Source organism: Anguilla rostrata, chromosome 7 (genome assembly GCF_018555375.3).
Source record: "Anguilla rostrata isolate EN2019 chromosome 7, ASM1855537v3, whole genome shotgun sequence".
Taxonomy (NCBI): Eukaryota; Metazoa; Chordata; class Actinopteri; order Anguilliformes; family Anguillidae; genus Anguilla; species Anguilla rostrata.
The window spans coordinates 27,507,084-27,526,041 of record NC_057939.1 but is presented as its reverse complement, the minus strand read 5'-3'; positions in this window follow the sequence as shown (position 1 = coordinate 27,526,041).

The window sequence follows — 18,958 nt, the reverse complement described above, 5'->3', positions numbered from 1 at the left end:
ATCATGATAGTGATGATACTGGTCATAAAATGAAATATGCTGTCATGACTAGTTATGTAAGTTTTTATGTCATGATTATGGCAGCATTATGCATGACTTATGACATATATAGTTCAAGTAAATTATAACCGTATATTCTCCAATATACTTCTGTTCAGGTCCAATCTGTATACACATAAATGAAATCAACTCTTATTCCTAAATCAAAATTATATCCTTTTATAAAATAAAGACATGGTGCGGGAGATTTTAGCTAGATGTAGTTTCCTTGAAAAACTGATCCCGTTCATCTGAGATGCATAATTTTCTGTACATCTACAATTTCTTTCTAATTTCTAAATAATTGCATGCTGTAATAATGTGAGTAGCAGGTGAGTGTTATTTTCTCTGAAAAACCATCTTTAAAAAATTGCTTCAAACTATGCACAACACACATATCACCCTGCAAGAAACACCGCCAAAACATTACTAGAAAATGTTTGGCAAAAATGAAAATTAAAAAAATCAATGAACAAATGAAATTTTGAGTGATTCAAAAGAATTAAGTAATTTGGCAAACGCAAACGTACACACACACACACACACACACACACACCTCTGAACGCATGTCTCCATAGTAACCAGCAGTAAGCACGGTGGGTGAATCTCCCACTCTGGGATCATGCTTAGCCATGAGCACTCTTGCTGTCAGAGCTGGGTCCAAGGACAGCCTACCATTCAGTGAGAGTCCAGTCTCCTCCACTTACCTCGCCCACATTGGCGGGAGGCTTGATGGAATATTTTTTATGCATATTATTATAATTATTGTGATTCACTTGTAGGTCTGCACTCTCATAACCACACAGAAATGTGGGTGTCTTTGGTAATTATAAGCAGTAGGGATGAAACTCCTGTATGCAAGACCACATCTGACAAAATTAAAAAAATTAAAAATTGATAATAAAAATAATAAATAAATAAGCAATGAAATAAATACATTGATAATGAAATAAATAATCAATTAAATAGATATGAAATATCTATTAATGATTTATTTTTCATGATAATATTTTTCTGAGGAACACTTTGCAGACTTAGGCTCTTTTATCAATTTCCTTTCATATTTATTTCCACTCGTATTTGTTTCAATGTGTATTTATTTCAAAAAGACTCAACCTGTCAATCAACATGGAAGGGGCAACATCAGGTATGATCAGAGACAGTGCATAAATAGGCCATGCTCTCTGTTGGGGGAAAACAATCTGTTGTGCTGCATGATATAGCTAGCTAGTCAGTATTAGCATTCTGTAGATTATCAAGGTAGTAAAAATGCAGAAAAGTTGTTGTGTGGTGGGCTGTACAAATAACAAAGCCAAGAACACCAATTTTAAGGTTTATGTTCTCCCATTCAAAAAGACTGAGCCAATGAGGATAAAGAAGTGGATTCAGGTCATTAGACATGAGGGGAAAGGTCGAAAACTAAATCAAGGCATGTGTATATTTGTAGTAAGTTAGCTATTTTGTCACCAGTAAGTACTGGTTCATAAGCCGCAAGAAGCTGTGTCAGAAACAGTAATTTCTGTTTGTTTAATTTATTTCTTTAGGATGTGATATAGCAATGTTACATATTACATCTCATCGAAAGAGACAACATTAGCTAGCTAACATTCCTATCTAGTTACATAAATAGCTAATTTATTATCTTGATAATCCACTGACTGCTAATACTAACAATATGGAGCACATTGGATTGATTTCCCCCACCGTGGGGGCGTAGCCTATTTATGTACCACTCCTTCCATGTTCACTGACAGGCCAAGTTGTTTTGAAATACGTGCGAGTGGAAATAAATACATGAGAAAATGAATAAAAGAGCCACTGTGCAAAGTGTCCTTCGAAAATTAGAACGCCATGAAGTAAGTACAAGAGACATAAAATACTGAATAGATATTTATTTAATTACTTATTTATTGTAGTATCTATTTCATTGCGTATTTATTTATTTCATTATTAATGTCTTTCATTGTTTATTTCATTATCAGTTTATTTGTTTCATTGCTTATTAATTCATTTCATTATCAATTTATTAATTTAATTTGATTACATTCGGTACTTCCATACTCCTGGACTGACCTTGCCTTCCTGTACAGTCTGGAGACGGGGGAGGGGATTTGTTGAAGTTATCTACATGATCTAATCAGCACTTCCCCCTGTGTATTTTCTCTACCCAGTACTACCCAATTTTTTAAATGTGTCCTAAACTACCCAAGGTTTAATTTGCTGTGCCCAAGACTATCCAAAATTTTATGTTCTGTACCCGAGACAACCCAGAATTGAATTTAAAGTAATAATCTCGAAGATTTTCATTAAAATAAATGTCTTTTAAGTCACTATCTATCGCTGCATTGGGTAACACAATGGTGATTGAGCTTATTTTTATATTAATTTATACTAGTATTATTATCATAATTCATGATTTAAAAACTTCTGTGGCGTCTGTGGCGACATTCCCGGGAAAAAATCACAAGCGGCGCACAGTTAGTGACGTGTTTTTCATCACCCATCAGTGGTTGGTCCGCCAGAGAGGGTAGGCGGAACTAACGCAACAGGCTCGCTCTTCAACTCACTTGTGTGTGAGCGGTGTACTGTTTTTTCCAGTGTCTGCATGCGTTACAATAACAGAGAATGGGGGGGTTGGGGGAGTTATGGAAGCCTAAAAAGTTTTTGTGTAACATGAGAGATCATATTACTTGTTGATGTAGATTTCGTATTACATTTAATAACAATGTAACTTTACTAAATTACATAGCTAGTTGCACAGCTAATGCTAGCTACCGGACCATGTCAAGAAAGACAACATTAGTTTAGACACCGTTGCGCACAGTATCCATCTCTCATATTAGGTAATGTTGCGTTAGCTAGCTAGCTAATCTAATGTTGGCTAACAATTAGAAAAAAACGCTAGCTAACGCTACCGACCGATACCGACCTCGCAAACCGTCTCTCGAATGCAGTGCTACCTTGTTGCAACGTTGCAGTGTAGCTAACTTAAGGCCAGTTCAGATCAATGATTCGCAACGAGACTGGGTGCAACTTGCTAAATTCCAAGACGTCTGATTGTAAACGTTCTAAAACTGCAGTTGGCGATTTGACAAGGACGGTCTTTTAAAACCTCAGGACAGGCAACGGCTCTGCTACTAGCCAGTTCACACCGTTGCAATTTTCTCTGCAACATTCTAAAACCGTTTCGCCTCGTTGCGAATCATTGATCTGAACTGGCCTTAACGTTACCGTTATTTACATTGCCATTGAGTTCATCAATATATTATAATGATCGGAATAAAGCCGGGGTATGTGGAGCAGAGCCGGGTCTGAATTCTGAAGACGTAATGCAGGAGAAAACTAAATAAAAGAATACGGCAGTATGGATTAGCATTGTTATTATTTTATCACGCTTCCTAATATGTTCCTTCAGCCCTTTTTGATGAAATCTCCTTTGTTTTTGTTTTATTCTTCTTGTTCTGATTGATAATTTAACACCCAGCTCAGCTTTATTCTCGAACAGTTTAGCTAGCAAAACCAGAAACACCAGGGTAACATTTTGCAAGGCAGTTGTTTCAAAAATACCACACAGCAATCATTTACGAAAAAGACTGCTTATTGTGCACGAGATACATAATTGCACGAGCCACAGCGAATCCCGCAAATTCTTCTCTGCAGTGTAAAGATGTTCATACTGGGCAAAAGGTGGATAAAGAACGTTTGCAGAAATTGATCATCACTAATTCTACCCCAGGTTTGCTACGGCATTTTAACCCGGCTCGGCAGTGTAAAGACATTTTGAGTTAGCCTAATGTTAGACAACGAATGAGTATGTACATAATGTTACTTTTATAACAACCGTTTTTTATTCAGTAAATAGTAAGCGTTATAGTTGGCGTGCCAACTGACTGACGTCACACAGGCGACACTGGTTGGATCCGGTTGGATCTATGGGAAGTGAGGTCCAAAAACACACCTGCAATTACCGCTTCTCGCCATTGGCACCACCATAGAGAACGAAACTGAAATATTCGAGATTGTCACTTTAATTTCCCTGAGACAATGCAGGATTTTACTTTCTGTACCTGGGACTACCCAAAATTTCATCCTCTTGACACCAGCCAGATTTATTCATCCCCTCCTTGATTTTTCAAACTTTTTAAAGAATTAATCATCAAACTTTCTACATGGGATTTGTTTGTGCCTTGCGTTGATTGCAAACCTTTAAGAATCAATCAAGCAAATCAACAGCCAATCACCTAAAAATCTCCCCTTAATCTCCCCTTACACCAGATCTCTCATTCTTTCATTTTCACACACACAAACACACACACACACACATGCATACTCTCACACACATACATACACACACACACAGATCTCAGAGGTAAGGCTATTGACTGGCTAATGGAGACCTCCTCTATTTGCATTACTGGCTATGTTTCAGACTAGCTCATTGCAGCAAAAAATATCCTAACTAATAGTTATCCTAACTAATAGTTGAAATATCCTTATTAAAAATACACATCTTTCAGTCATAGAACAGTAACCTTAATACAATCCTTAATGCAAGTATCTCAAGCTTTCAGCTCTTCACAGTGATAAAACATTTTCCACGGATTTTCAGTGCCTATCATCTTAGGCATCTTTTTAGTTTTCATTGCCTCATATACAGCTGAAGAATCCCCCCCCTCCCCCCCAAATCTTATGAAGAAAATAATATCTTTCTGTGTGGACCAGCTGCTCATTTAAACTACTGACATGAAAGATGGGATTGTTTGCATGATAATTCCTTGAGAAAGTCTCTGAATAAGTGTTTAAACATAATGTTATTAACGTGCATAACGCCTGAACAAACTTAGAAAGTAGGCCACAACTCTGGCCTATTCACATAGCCTTAAAAGGGGGGGAAACTGTCGGCAGCCAACAGCTGACAGCAGTTTTCCAACAGCCCAGATGCTGCCAAGTTCTGAAACAATGCACAGAAGAAAAACACTTTAGTAGGTCAAACATGTGGATTTATAGACCCACATCTCTAGACAAATATTTTACACAACTGGCAACAAATTCTTGGAAAACACCTCAAGTGAAATGGAGGCTTTTAAACACAGTGTTGGGATCGTAATGGCTGTTAAGCTCCGTGCAGTTAATCTACAAAAAATTGGACACGGAAAGCAGCAGTGGGTCTAACTGGGAGAGTTCAGCTCCATTTAGAACATGTTAATTGAGAAAAGGAAATGCATCTGTTTTCTGGCAGCCACAGCTTGTTGGGCCAGATGAAGGCACTGATGTAACGGGGTGGGTCCACTGTGGGTTTCGAACCTCAGCCATCACCGGCTGCTTTGCATGATGTGATATCATTAGCATAGCTGACCGCTGGCATAAACACAGTTGTGCAGTTGTTTAGGGCCACAGAAATAGATTTTTGTCCCGACAAAGCATGGACGAATGTCATCTTTGTTTTTTTAAGGATTGCTATAAGCAGGTAAGTGAATTCATTCAGATTGTTAGGTGGTGAGTGTGATTTAAGTTGGGGGCCAGAACAAGATTCTTGTTTAGGGCCACAAAAACAGTTGGGCCGGCTCTGATCATTAGCCTGTTGAGGTTAAGACTAAGACCTTCAGCTAAGGTACCTAATCACAGTTCTGTTGGTTTCCTATATAATCACACTAATATTGGTTTCCTACATAATCACACTCCTATTGGTTTCCTATATAACCACACTCCTTTTGGTTTCCCATTGGTTTCCAACAGTACTTACAGAAACACAGTGCTCAAAGAGGAAGTTTTGTAAGGTTAACTACTGTTAAAACTTTTATAAAAACTTATCATTTGTAAAAATGTATTCAAAACAGTTATGTTCTCAACCATGTGATCATGACATTATGTGATCATCAGTAATTTTAAACAAAGTGTCCAAGCCAAAATTTTTTCAAAAAGTTTTCTTTGCATGATTATTATTTTATGAAAAAAAAAAAGATAGTGGAAAAAGAAATATATGTTCAAGCCTATTATAAATACGTGTATATATATATATATATATATATATATATATATATATATACTTTGTTGAGGCACCTTTGGCAGCGATTACAGCCTCAAGTCTTCTTGAGTATGACACTACAAGCTTGGCACACCTGTATTTGGGGTATTTCTCCTATTCTTCTCTGCAGATCCTTTCAAGCTGTCAGGTTGAATGGGGAGCGTTGATGCACAGCTATTTTCAGGGCTCTCCAGGGATATTCAATCAGGTTCAAGTCTGGGCTCCGGCTGGGCCACTCAAGGACATTCACAGACTTGTCCCGAAGCCACTCCTGCATTGTCTTGGCTGTGTGCTTAGGGTCGTTGTCCTGTTGGAAGGTGAACCTTCACCCCAGTCTGAGGTCCTGAGCCCTCTGGCGCAGGTTTTCATCAAGGATCACTCTGTACATTGCTCCGTTCACCTTTCCCTCGATCCTGACTAGTCTCCCAGTTCCATGATGCTGTCACCACCATGCTTCACCGTAGGGATGGTATTGGCCAGGTGATGAGTGGTAGCGATGCCTGGTTTCCTCCAGATGTGATGCTTGGCATTGTGTCCAAAGAGTTAAATCTTGGTTTCATCAGACCAGAGAATCTTCTTTCTCATGGTCTGAGAGTCCTTTAGGTGCCTTTTGGCAAACTCCAAGTGGGCTATCATGTTCCTTTTACTGAGGAGTGGCTTCCGTCTGGCCACTCTACCATAAAGGCCTGATTGGTGGAGTGCTGCAGAGATGGTTGTCCTTCTGGAAGGTTCTCCCATCTCCACAGAGGAACTCTGGAGCCCTGTCAAAGTGGCTATCGGGTTCTTGGTCACCTCCCTGACCAAGGCCCTTCTTCCCCAACTGCTCAGTTTGGCTGGGTGGCCAGCTCTAGGAAGAGTCCTGGTGGTCCCAAACTTCTTCCATTTAAGAATGATGGAGGCCACTGTGCTCTTTGGGACCTTCAATGCTGCAAGAAAAATGTTTGTACCCTTCCCCATATCTGTTCCTCGACATAATCCTGTCTTGGAGGTCTATGGACAATTCCTTCAACTTCATGGCCTGATTTTCGTTCTGACATCCACTGTCAACCTTATATAGACAGGTGTGTGCCTTTCCAAATCATGTCCAATCAATTGAATTTACCATAGGTTGACTCCAATCAAGTTGTAGAACCATCTCAAGTTTGATCAATGGAAACAGGATGCACCTGAGCTAAATTTTGAGTGTCATAGCAAAGGGTCTGAATACTTATGTAAATTTCAGTTTTTTATTTTTAAATAAATTTACAAAAATTTCAAAAAACCTGTTTTCACTTTGTAATTATGGGGTATTGTGTGTAGATTGATGAGAATAAAAATGAAATTAATGAATTTTATAATAAGGCTGTAATGTTACAAAATGTGGAAAAAGTGAAGGGGTCCTAATACTTTCCGAAGGCAATGTACAGAATAAAATGTCTACCACTAATTAGGTTTATTTGCTAATATTTATATCAGATTTTGTATATCCCCCCTACCACCCTGTTGTCTCTAATTGACTATAATTGACTATGATAATTGACTATGTAATTTTAGGGATGTAATCTTAGGATTGTAGCTAGGTAAGCTGTTCATCTTAGTTGACTTATTGTTCTTGCGCCTACTCAATTAGTGCTTGTCTTATTTGCATAGACTGCTTTGTTGCTGTTTTTGTTGTGTTAATCAGATTAAAGTTAAACTACGTGGTCGTTCCCTGCACTTGGAACTGTACTTCCCTCTAGGGTTTTCAAAACACTTGTTCCTGGTTTTGGTTATATACTTTGTTGTACGTCGCTCTGGATAAGAGCATCTGCCAAATGCCTGTAGTGTAATGTGATGTATAGTGATTGATAAGTTTTTAAAAAAATACAGTGCACATATAGGCTATCTTTACATATGCTAGCAAAAAAATTAACTGCTGATTGGATGAACTGAAGACAAAGGACTGCCTTTGATCTATCAGGCGATGGGGGTGGAGCATTTGATTCACAATACCAAAAGAAAAATTTCTATTTCAAATAAGATTAATTCTCTCTCTCTATTGTTCTTTCTCTCCTCTTTCTCAATCTCTTCTCCTTCAAAGTGCATAGTACTGCGGGAGCAGATGTGACATCACTAGGCCCCCAATAAGAGCCTGCACTGTGAGGGAGCACAGCGGGGATTGGGGGGGGGGGTGCGGCTCTGTGCTCCATTACCAGTGCAACGATGTGCTGTGTGGCCGTGCTCTATCACCTGTGAGGAACCTCTACCCCATGAATCGTCTCTGGGGTGACAACACCAGGCGGCCTGCCAGAGTCAAGACTCCTCGGACTCAAAACCTGGCAGAGGAGATGCTGCCTCTACCACTCCCTCTGGCCAGAGAGATGCAGTGTTCTGACTCCAACCATGAGCATCAAATCAAACAGAAGAGATACCAGAGTTACAGATTAATGTACAGAGTGGCATGGCCAGGAATCAAACCCCTGGCTGCATGGTGGAATTAGTCTACAAGTTAAGTGTTTGCTTCTCTACTGCACTTTTAAGGGTTATTCAGGTTCTTCCTGGTTTGTATATACCCCCCAACCGAACAATTTAATTAGGACACCCCCCACTCCTTAATTAACCGCACATGTCTTCCATGTGCTCCCTTTCTGAGGGATACAGCAGCACTGCATCTCCCACAGCCTGTATGCTCAGCTACTTTTTCTGCAGAGTCACACTGTAGACTAATTTGTGTGAGCTAAGATAACCAATATTGTTTGTTGTAACACTGTATTGAGGTGCTTGGTCCACTTGAGAGGATATGAATTAATTAATTAACATCCACAGAGATATCACTCACAATGCTCATTTATTATAGCAAACCATATTGTAGCTCAGTGCAGTGCTGATGGCATACATGAGTTTGCGCAAGTAAAATATATGCCAACAAAAACAACAAAAAAACGTTTTCAATGTACAAAAATGCCAAGTTACTCAAGCATACAAAGCAATGTCTATAAATCAAGGCCCATTGTTAAAGTTGGGTAGATTATCTATAGGGCTAGCTAACATTAATTTAAAATGTGTTTGAAAAGTACCTACAGTTAACAAATAGTTACAGTAGAGAGGTCACAGTGGTCAATTTGATCACTGTCACTTCAAGAAAATCAATATAACATGATGAAATGCATATGGCTCCCCCTTCATGACTTTTCCTAAAAAAACGACAGTAAATTTAACATATACGTAAGTGTTAATAACTTTAAACACTTACTTAAATGTCAAATTTACCATTCTTTTTTCTTGACTGTATGCTTGAGCATTTTGCTGGACGTCTCAAATTTGCAATAGACCACAACATAGGCCAATGTTCTATGGACAGATAAGACAGAAGTGTTTGGAAGAAGCTCAATGCTGAGGGAAAAAGCACCGTGAAGCATAGTGTGAAGCATAGTGGAGGGAACATCTGCTTTGGGCTGCTTTGCTGCCTCGGGGCCTGAACAGCTTGCAACCATTGAGGGAACAAAGAATTCAAAATTGCAGAAATTTTATGGGAGAATGTTAGGGTAGTGGTCCGTCACCTGAAACTTAATAAAAATTGGGTGATGCCACAAGACAATGACCCAAAACACACGATTAACAACAGAGTGGTTTAAGCAGAATAAAATTCATGTTTTGGAATGGCCAATTCAGAGTCCAGACATCAACCCAATTAAGATGTGGCATGACCTGAAGAGGACTGTTCATGCAAGAAATCTAATCTAATATCTATGAACTAAAGCAGCTTTGTAAGGAGGAATGGTCTAAAATTCCTTCGAACCATTGTACAAGTCTGATCGGCAGCTATAGGAAACACTTTTTGGAGGTTATTTCTGTTGAGGAGGCCTTACCAGTTACTAGATACAACGGTTCACTTACCTTTTTACAAGCTTAACTGTGAATGTTTATACAATGTGTTCAGTTATTTAAGGAGAATGCGTTTGTCTATTATGGTGACTTAGATGAAGATGAGATCGCATTTAATGAGTAATTGATGCAGAAATCTAGGTAGCCTAATTCCGAAGGGTTCACAAACCTTTTCTTGTGAGTATATATATATATATACATATATATATATATATATATATATATATATATATATATATATATATATATATATTACTATACTACACACACACTGTCAGGAGAGGAGAAGAACCATCCTTACCATTCAGACAATTCCACTCTAACCATATTACAATAAGAGACAGTATAGTGCTGGTCCAATAATATGCATGTCTAAAAGGAGCAGTGATGGAAAAATGACTGTTGCTATGTGGAATGTAATGTAATCAGGTGCTCATTCATTTGTTTGCTTGCTCCTCAGCTTTTTCATTGCAATGGGTCATTCTCTTTTGGTGAGAAAGGTGTGCATGAGGTATTGTTATGGCTGCAATTAGGTTTGGTCATACATTTTAGTATTGATGGGAAACGTTTTCTGGTGTGTATGGTGTCAGTGCTGTGAAGTCAAACACATATTGCTCTTAATCTGGGTCATCTGCAAAAATAACAGAGGCAGACTGTTAGTGGTTAACAGCCGAGTTCCACCCTTATGACTAAGCCAGACAGTACTGTGGACTGGCTGAAGAGGAATTAGTGGGGCAGAAAAACACTTTGGAGGAAAGAGAAATACATTCCCCAAAGGTTATATCAGATTCATAATGTTCACAGGACAGAATGAGAAAAAGCAGGATGACACAGTCCTGCTCACCCAAAGTGCTCTGCTAAATGAAACAGTGCCTGCACATGAGCCTCATTTTCTCAGTGAAATCAATCCCCAGCTCTCCCCATAGGGCCGTAAAGCCACAGCCAAGATCCTGAGCATACAGAACTATAACATTAAAATGCATACACGAATGTGCACAAGTTTTCACACACCTTTAACCCCTTCACGCAAGCTCCCTATTGGCCAGGACTTCAGCATCCTGAGATTGCTCAACTCATACATTCAGTGCTCCTGCAACCAAACCATGAGTGGAAACAACAAACTCTGTGTTCTAGCACTCTTAGTAGACAATACATGACAACTAAGCCAAATAACGAGTTTCTAAGTGCCACCATTGCCATGTAGTTCTTCCATTTAACCACCAACCCCCGCCCAGTCTCATCTGCAAATAACATGACAGGTTGGACAATAGCATCTATCTGGGACTATATAAAAATATTCTCTCACCACCAAATTTTTTTATTTTGTCATAGCAACAAGATAAAGCCAACAATGGCACGAAGGTATGCCAATACAGTGACAAAAAAACCTGCTCACTGAATCTCAAAATAAACAAGAGAAATGTTTGTGTAATTTTACCACATCATTCTACTATCAATATTTGTGACTAAATCTGGGACTATATAAAAATATTCTCTCACCACCAAATTTTTTTATTTTGTCATAGCAACAAGATAAAGCCAACAATGGCACGAAGGTATGCCAATACAGTGACAAAAAAACCTGCTCACTGAATCTCAAAATAAACAAGAGAAATGTTTGTGTAATTTTACCACATCATTCTACTATCAATATTTGTGACTAAATATGGAATAAATATTGGTTTTACATGTAAAAATGTACCTTTCAAAGTTTGGTCATTTATTGTCTTGAAGAATCTGAGAATTTGAGAAAGAAAAAAACACGCCAATAGAATGTGAGGGTAGGCATTTACATTACCCATATGCAAAACCCTGCTTAATTGTAACTCTTTTATGTTTGTCCTGGTTTGATTGATAACTCTTTTATCCAGTAGATAACAGTATACGCTTTCCAACGGTGTATGGCATGGTTCATTGGAATTTTATGACAACGACTAGGAGTCCTACTGAACAGCATGAAAGGTCGCTTTAGCACAACGTTATGCAGTCAACCACAACGCTATGCACTAATATACAAACACTCGTTCAAATTTTACTAATTTTCCCAAGTTATCAGCATGGCTAAGGCAAATTCTCTCCAAGCTGACAAGGAGTGAGGAGTGGGTCAGAAGAAGAGGAAGTGCAAAGCCTTGCGAGGATACAATACATAAGAACATGGTGAAGATGCACATATTACTCACTGCAATCTTCACATCATAGATATTTTATCGAAAGGGTATAGTGAAATTTTAACATAATATAGGTATCTTACTGAATGGACACTGCAATCTTAACATTTTGTAGGCATCTTAGCAAGTGTGCAAAAGGACAATATTATTCTCTTTTTTGTGCCTGCTGGACCATTGGTCCTTCGTAGCCCCCTCTTGATATTAATGATAACTAATTGTGCCACGTGCAATAATCCTCAGGCAGTGTCAAGTTATTAGATGTTTGACTACGTGCAAACAAAATGGTCACCCAAATAATTGCTTGTAGTGAGTCACTTTGCATCGTCTATGGAGGACCTTCACCCTTAAAGTAACATTTCTGGTGTGTGATCATTCTTAACGTGTTCAGTAGAGACTATTTGGTAATTCTGAGATTGCCTTTTTTGTGATTCGTTTATGGAGCCCTCTGTTGGATAATTGCACCTGGTAACAGAAAGATTTGCTATTACGCTGTTTTTCGTAAAGCAAGAAACTCAGGTTGACTCAACTGCAACCCTCACTATCCTGGATCCCGATTTCCATGTGTACAGTGGTACTGTTCTATGAGAAAATAAATATTGCAATGTATGTGCCTTATGCCTTAATTAAAGTTACAATCTCGAAGATTTCCGTTTCGTTCTCTTTGGCGGTACTAATGGTGAAAAGCAGTAATTGCAGGTGTGTTTTTGGACCTCACTTCCCAACTATAACACTTACTATTTACTGAATAAAAATGGTTGTTATAAAAGTAATGTTATGTACATACTCATTCATTGTCTAACATTAGGCTAACTTAAGCTGTCTTTACACTACCGAGCCGGGTTAAAATGGTGTAGCAGACCTGGGGTAGAATTAGTGATGATCAATTTCCACAGACGTTCTTTATCCACCTTCTACCCGGTATGAACATCTTTACAGTGCAGTGATGAATCCGCGGGATTCACTGTGGCTCGTGCAATTATGTATCTCGTGCACAATAAACATTGTCTTTCTCGTGAATGATTGTTGTGATATTTTTGAAACCCTGACTTGTTAAATGTTACCCCTGGTGTTTCTGGTTTCGCTAGCTAAACTGTTCGAGAATAAAGCTGTACTGGGTGTTAAATTAGCAATCAGAACAAGAAGAATAAAACAGAAAACAAAGGAGATTTCATCAAAAAAGGGCATCAAGGCTTAAGGAACATATGAGGAAGCGTAATAAAATAATAACAACGTGAATCCATACTGCCGTATTTTTTTTGTTTTCTCCGGCATGACACTGAAATCAGACCGGCTCTGCTCCACCTATACCCCGGGGTTAATGCTCTGTGTAAAGACGGCTTTATTCCAATCATTATAATATATTGATGAACTTGATGGCAATGTAAATAACGGCAGTTAGAACATTTACAATCAGACGTCTTGGAATTTTGCAAGTTGCATCCAGTCTCGTTGCGAATCATTGATCTGAACCTTTAATTAGCTACATTGCACCGTTGCAACAAGGTAGGTAGCATTGCATTCGAGAGACGTTTCGCAAGGTCGGTACCAGTCGGTAGCGTTAACTAGACATTAGATTTAATTACATTAGCTAGCTAGCTAGCTAGCTAACGCAACGTTACCTGATATGAGAGATGGCTACTGTACGCAACTTTGTCTAAACTAATATTGCCTTTCTTGACATGGTCCGGTAGCTAGTGTTAGCTGTGCAAATAGCTAGGCTATGTAATTTAGTAACGTTATATTGTCATCAAATGTAATACGAAATCTACATCAACAAATAATATGACCTCTCATGTTACACAAAAACTTTTTTGGCTTCCATAACTCGCCCCCCCCCCCCCCCCCCCTTCTCTGTTATTGTAACGCATGCAGACACCAGAAAAAACAGTACGCCGCTCACACACAAGTGAGTTGAAGAGCGAGCCTGTTGCGTTAGCTCCGTCTACCCTCTCTGGCGGACCAACCACTGATGGGTGATGGAAAACGCGTCACTAACTATGCGTCGCTTGTGGTTTTTTCCCGGGAATGTCGCCACAGACACCCAGTTCTTTAATCATAAATTATTATAATAAAAATAATATAAATTAATATAATAATAGGCTCAATCACCATTGTGTTACCTAATTCGGCGATAGATAGTGACTTAACAGACATTTATTTTAATGAAAATCTTTGAGACTATTACATTAAGTTTACCTAGTTTTGTTTATATTAACCTGTTGTCCTAGATTGTATTGTTTTATTGCTGCATACTCCAGTGAGAAACAAATACAATAAAGAGATTTCAGATTTTCTTTTATAATAACAGCTTCCATCTTGTCTTCTTCACTACATTTGGGTGGGCATTAATGCAGTTATAACTCTATAAGGGTCTCCCATCCTTATAATTGGGAGTGACATAATTTAGACATTTCCTAATGACTAATAGGGCCACTTCCAGAGGCCACACATATATGTCATCTTAAACTATCATGAGGGGCAAATCTATATGCTTTTTAATGGACAACAAGCATTTTATTGATTCTGTTGGACCCATAGATATGTTAGACTCCTATACTGATGAAAATATTGTAATTCCACATCTCTGTGATGCTCACATCTGGAGTCATAAAGCCTTAAATAGAACACCTCCTAAATGGGTGAGGATTGGCCAGATTTGCCATTTGCGTGACGGTGTTATGGATGCAAATACATGCATGAATGTGTGGTCACGCATACACTTAAATGACTAAGAATTGAGAAAATGGGGTTCAAAAATCACTAACAACAGAAAATAAACAGTATAATATAAACTGAGATTTCCCTGTGTGGGCCACAAACTAATCTCGCCCCACTGCACAGCACAGTGTTGCACAAGCCTCATTTCTCATTATGGTTAATTATTTCAGTGATTTATTTTTATGACAATGTTGGCAACACACTGACACATAGATACAAGGCCTCAGGCAAGAGCTGAAGAAAGGCTGGGATGAATGTAGCCTTGAAGGCCAGATGCTACACTACCACTATTTATTTATTAATTCCTCTAAGCTACTGGGCACTGTTCAGACGTTGCCTCCATAACCCTTCTTTTTGCTTAAACAATGTGTGCCGCTCCTGGAATGGCCTACTTTCAATTTACCCATTAGCTAACATTTTGGGAATATGGAATTCCCCCTCCCCCTCACACACACGTGGGTCACACATGCATGCACACACACACAAACACACACACAACAGACATTATCTTCACTGAAAATGTTAAAATGCCCATTATAACATTTCAAGTATGGAAAGAAAACACAAATATGTGAGATTCTACCAGCAGGAAAGTCAGAAAAATCTGTTTTTTTTCTTATATAAAAAAAGGCCTTTTTTATATAAGACTCCATATAAAATGGATAGTTCCAGTCCTGGATGCTGATTGGTCAATACAGCATTTCAGCTGTGCTAGAATACATGATATAGTAAGACCTGGTACATACTGTATGCAAGGATTGCAAATGCTAATGCAGATTCAGGACATACCATATGTGCATTTATGGGCTTCTTTTAGCCCTGTATGAGGTTATATGCTACTAATCGACAAGATAGCAGCCTACACTAATCTGGTTGGCCTGAGTAACCTTGGAGTAACATCTTTGTTTCTACTGTAGTTATTCGTTGAACAATATTTACATGCAAATCCTCTAACAGACATGTGTGGAATTGCGCCACATGTTTGCGTCGCATTACAAAATTGGACCACACATTTTTCCACGCAAGAACTTGAGAAAATCCCATTGTGTTGCTTGTTGCATCATTTTGTGCCTTCCTAGAGTATATAACAGGCCTAACAGCTATGATGCGACACCTGTTCACTTTACACTCATTGCGCACCTTCAACAAAAGTTTGGACCATTGACCATAGCTAACGCTATTGGCAAGCAAGTTTTAACATTAGGTATTTTTGAGAAAACCAACAATAAAAAATAAAATGCAATGCTACAAACCAGAACAATAATATGTACAGTTTTAACAGTACTTTGAATAAGAAAACACAGTTAATGCAGCTGTCCACGGATGATATCAAAGTGTACTTCCGCAACTGGTGTGTCGTTTGTATCAAAAAAGTAAGCTGGTTTGCACATTTACCACTTACGTAAATGACAACATTCACATTAATATACCCTATGCAAAAGTGAAGTTAGCTAGTTAAACTCTTTCTAGTTTTTTTCCCATTTGTGATATTATAGTAGTAGAGTGATTAACAAGTTAGAAAGGAGTCAGCTACTGACAAGTTTGCATAACAAGATACAAGGACTATGGAACATAATGTTACTACTGTAAAATTTATGAGAAGTGATGGTAGTTAGCTAAAATGAGTTAGCAAACATTTTAGCTAGCTAATGTTAGTTATTATACAACTATTGGCTATATACTCTATTCTGATTTGCTGGGGGGTATGCATTATTTTTTCCATATATGCCTGGCTATGAAGTAGAACCAGAAAAAGCTTGGTCACGGTTAAAAATGAAGGCGTCTTAACAGTCTACGGCCTCAATGGGCTCAAAAAAAATTACTAGCAAACCAACTGTTACAAGAGATGTGTCCAGCCACTGCCAACTCGAGCATAGTTATGGAATTGTCTCGTAATTGGAGAGTAAAAGATGCATTCCTTATTAGACTCTTACAGGACATGTTTTGTTCAGTATCTTTGATAATGATTACTTCTATAGTTTAGCCTTTGTTTTGAATATAATTCAACATTTGGCTAGCTAATTATCCATGATAACAAGAATTCTGTGTGACCATTTTGACCTAAAACCCAACTGAATTTTAATGTTAGCTAGGTAACGTGGGTGACAGTGAACCTAGTTAAAAGGTAGCTTGACATCTAAAAGGATTGGGAGTAGGGGTGCACCAATCATTAATTTGTATGGCCGATTCCGGCTGCCAATTTTTTAAAGCCAAATCAGCCGATTCCAAAGCTTTTTAAATTTATTTTATTTGTTTAAAGCAACAGGTAACAAAGAAAACAAGATTGTTTATTTACTCTAAAGGTCACCAATACATTCAGATACCTATTAACAGCATTGTTGTTATATTGTTGTCGTAGCCACACAGTGAAGGAGCTCTGATTCAATGCTGCGACAGCCCTTAATCTCAGGAAATGTTTCAGTGCGACAATGGATGGAATGACATCTGCCACAGTCGATTTCTCTCGTAAGCTCCTCAAAAGTACAAGTAGGGTCGATATTTTACCTTTAACATGGATAAAGTAAATTTGTGAGCACACAGAATAATCTCAAACTCTGGACATTACACCAAAATAAGGAAAGTCTATAATTCCACACAGTCTATAGCCGCGTTTCCACCAAAAGTACCCGGAACTTTTAGTCCTAGGAACTACTTTTCAAGGGACTAAAAGGTTCCTTCAGCCCATTGTTGTCTGCGTTTCCACCGCGGTCTAAAGTCCCGCGAAGATTAGGCAAAGTAGCCCACTGACGTATGATAAAGCAACGTTGTCGTCGGTCCATCTGTCCTATGATTTCTTCTGTAACCCCATACTACCACCGAAGTAGCCTACATTATTTTCTAATAACAAGGACAGCCCGGAGGGGTTTATTCCACTTATATACAACGGGTTACCAACAATGACTATATATGGTTACTTTAGTATTTATTGATTTTTATCGATTTAATCACCTGAAATTGAAATATTCTTCCGTAGCCATTTGGGCATATTTTACTGTTGTCAAGCAAAACTGTCGTTGGTAGTTGAACTTGGACCGTTGTTATGCAACAAATAGGATATAACAGGCCAATAGTCAGATTGTAACTGTTTTATATATCCTCTCAAACACATTCATTATGTTTTTATGCGAACATTCACTTTCGTGTCTTGACATCCGAGGCGACAGATTGCATTCACATTCCACAAATAACTGGCAACAACAGCAGAAAACATGCACACGTTGTAATCAATTTGCTGTTGAATTGATTTCTTTCTCATCATCAATTCCATATATGCTAATCGCAAAATGACAAGAATAGAACGAAAACTCGGACTTGCGTGAAAATTTAAATTAGCAGTGGTACAGCCACCGTTTGCTTTCCTTCAAAGTTACTGCTAGCCGAGCAGCGAAGTGTGCCCTCCAGATTCGAACCATGCACCATAAATTAGTCCATAGTCTTCCTGGTCTTCTTGTGGAATTGAAGAATGGCAGAGTAAAATTATGGCAGTCTGAAAAAGCAAAAGGGATGATTACTAGAATTAACCTGTTATTTTACCCTGACAAAAAGTGCGGAAGGTGATTTCCAGTTTGCTTTTACTGTATCACCAATGTAAATTACACAGAACTACCGCATACCTCACATAACTGTATCAAACGTTTTGAGTCAATTACAACGGGCTAACAAAGAAAATCCGGAAGAAAATACTCAGCAACCGAATTAAACCGTTTGAATGTTTTGGTACGTAATATGCTGTCCCAGCATGAATGCTTAGCATTTTATAAAACGAATACTAAAGCAAGAAAAGAACAGAAGAGCACACGTTATAATTCCAAGACGTTGGCAGGCTATAACCAAAAGTAGGCTACTGCGTCGCATAACATACAAGTTTGATTTCAAGTTATTATGAAAATAAATCGGTTTGCGGCTGCAAATCAGAAATTTTCAGCGCTTGCGCCCCACCCCAAAGGTTCCGGTACTTTTGGAAAGTACTACCCCCCGAGCAGGAACTTTTTGGGGGGTAAAATAAAGTCCCCCCGGAACTTAATTTAGACGCTAGTTCCTGCGGTCGAAACGCACTGAGTTCCTCAAAAGGTTCCTAGTTCCGGGGTAAAGTTCCTGCGGTGGAAACGCGGCTAAAGATTCCACATTCCAAGTAGTATGCCACTTTTGGGAAAAGAAAAAAGCG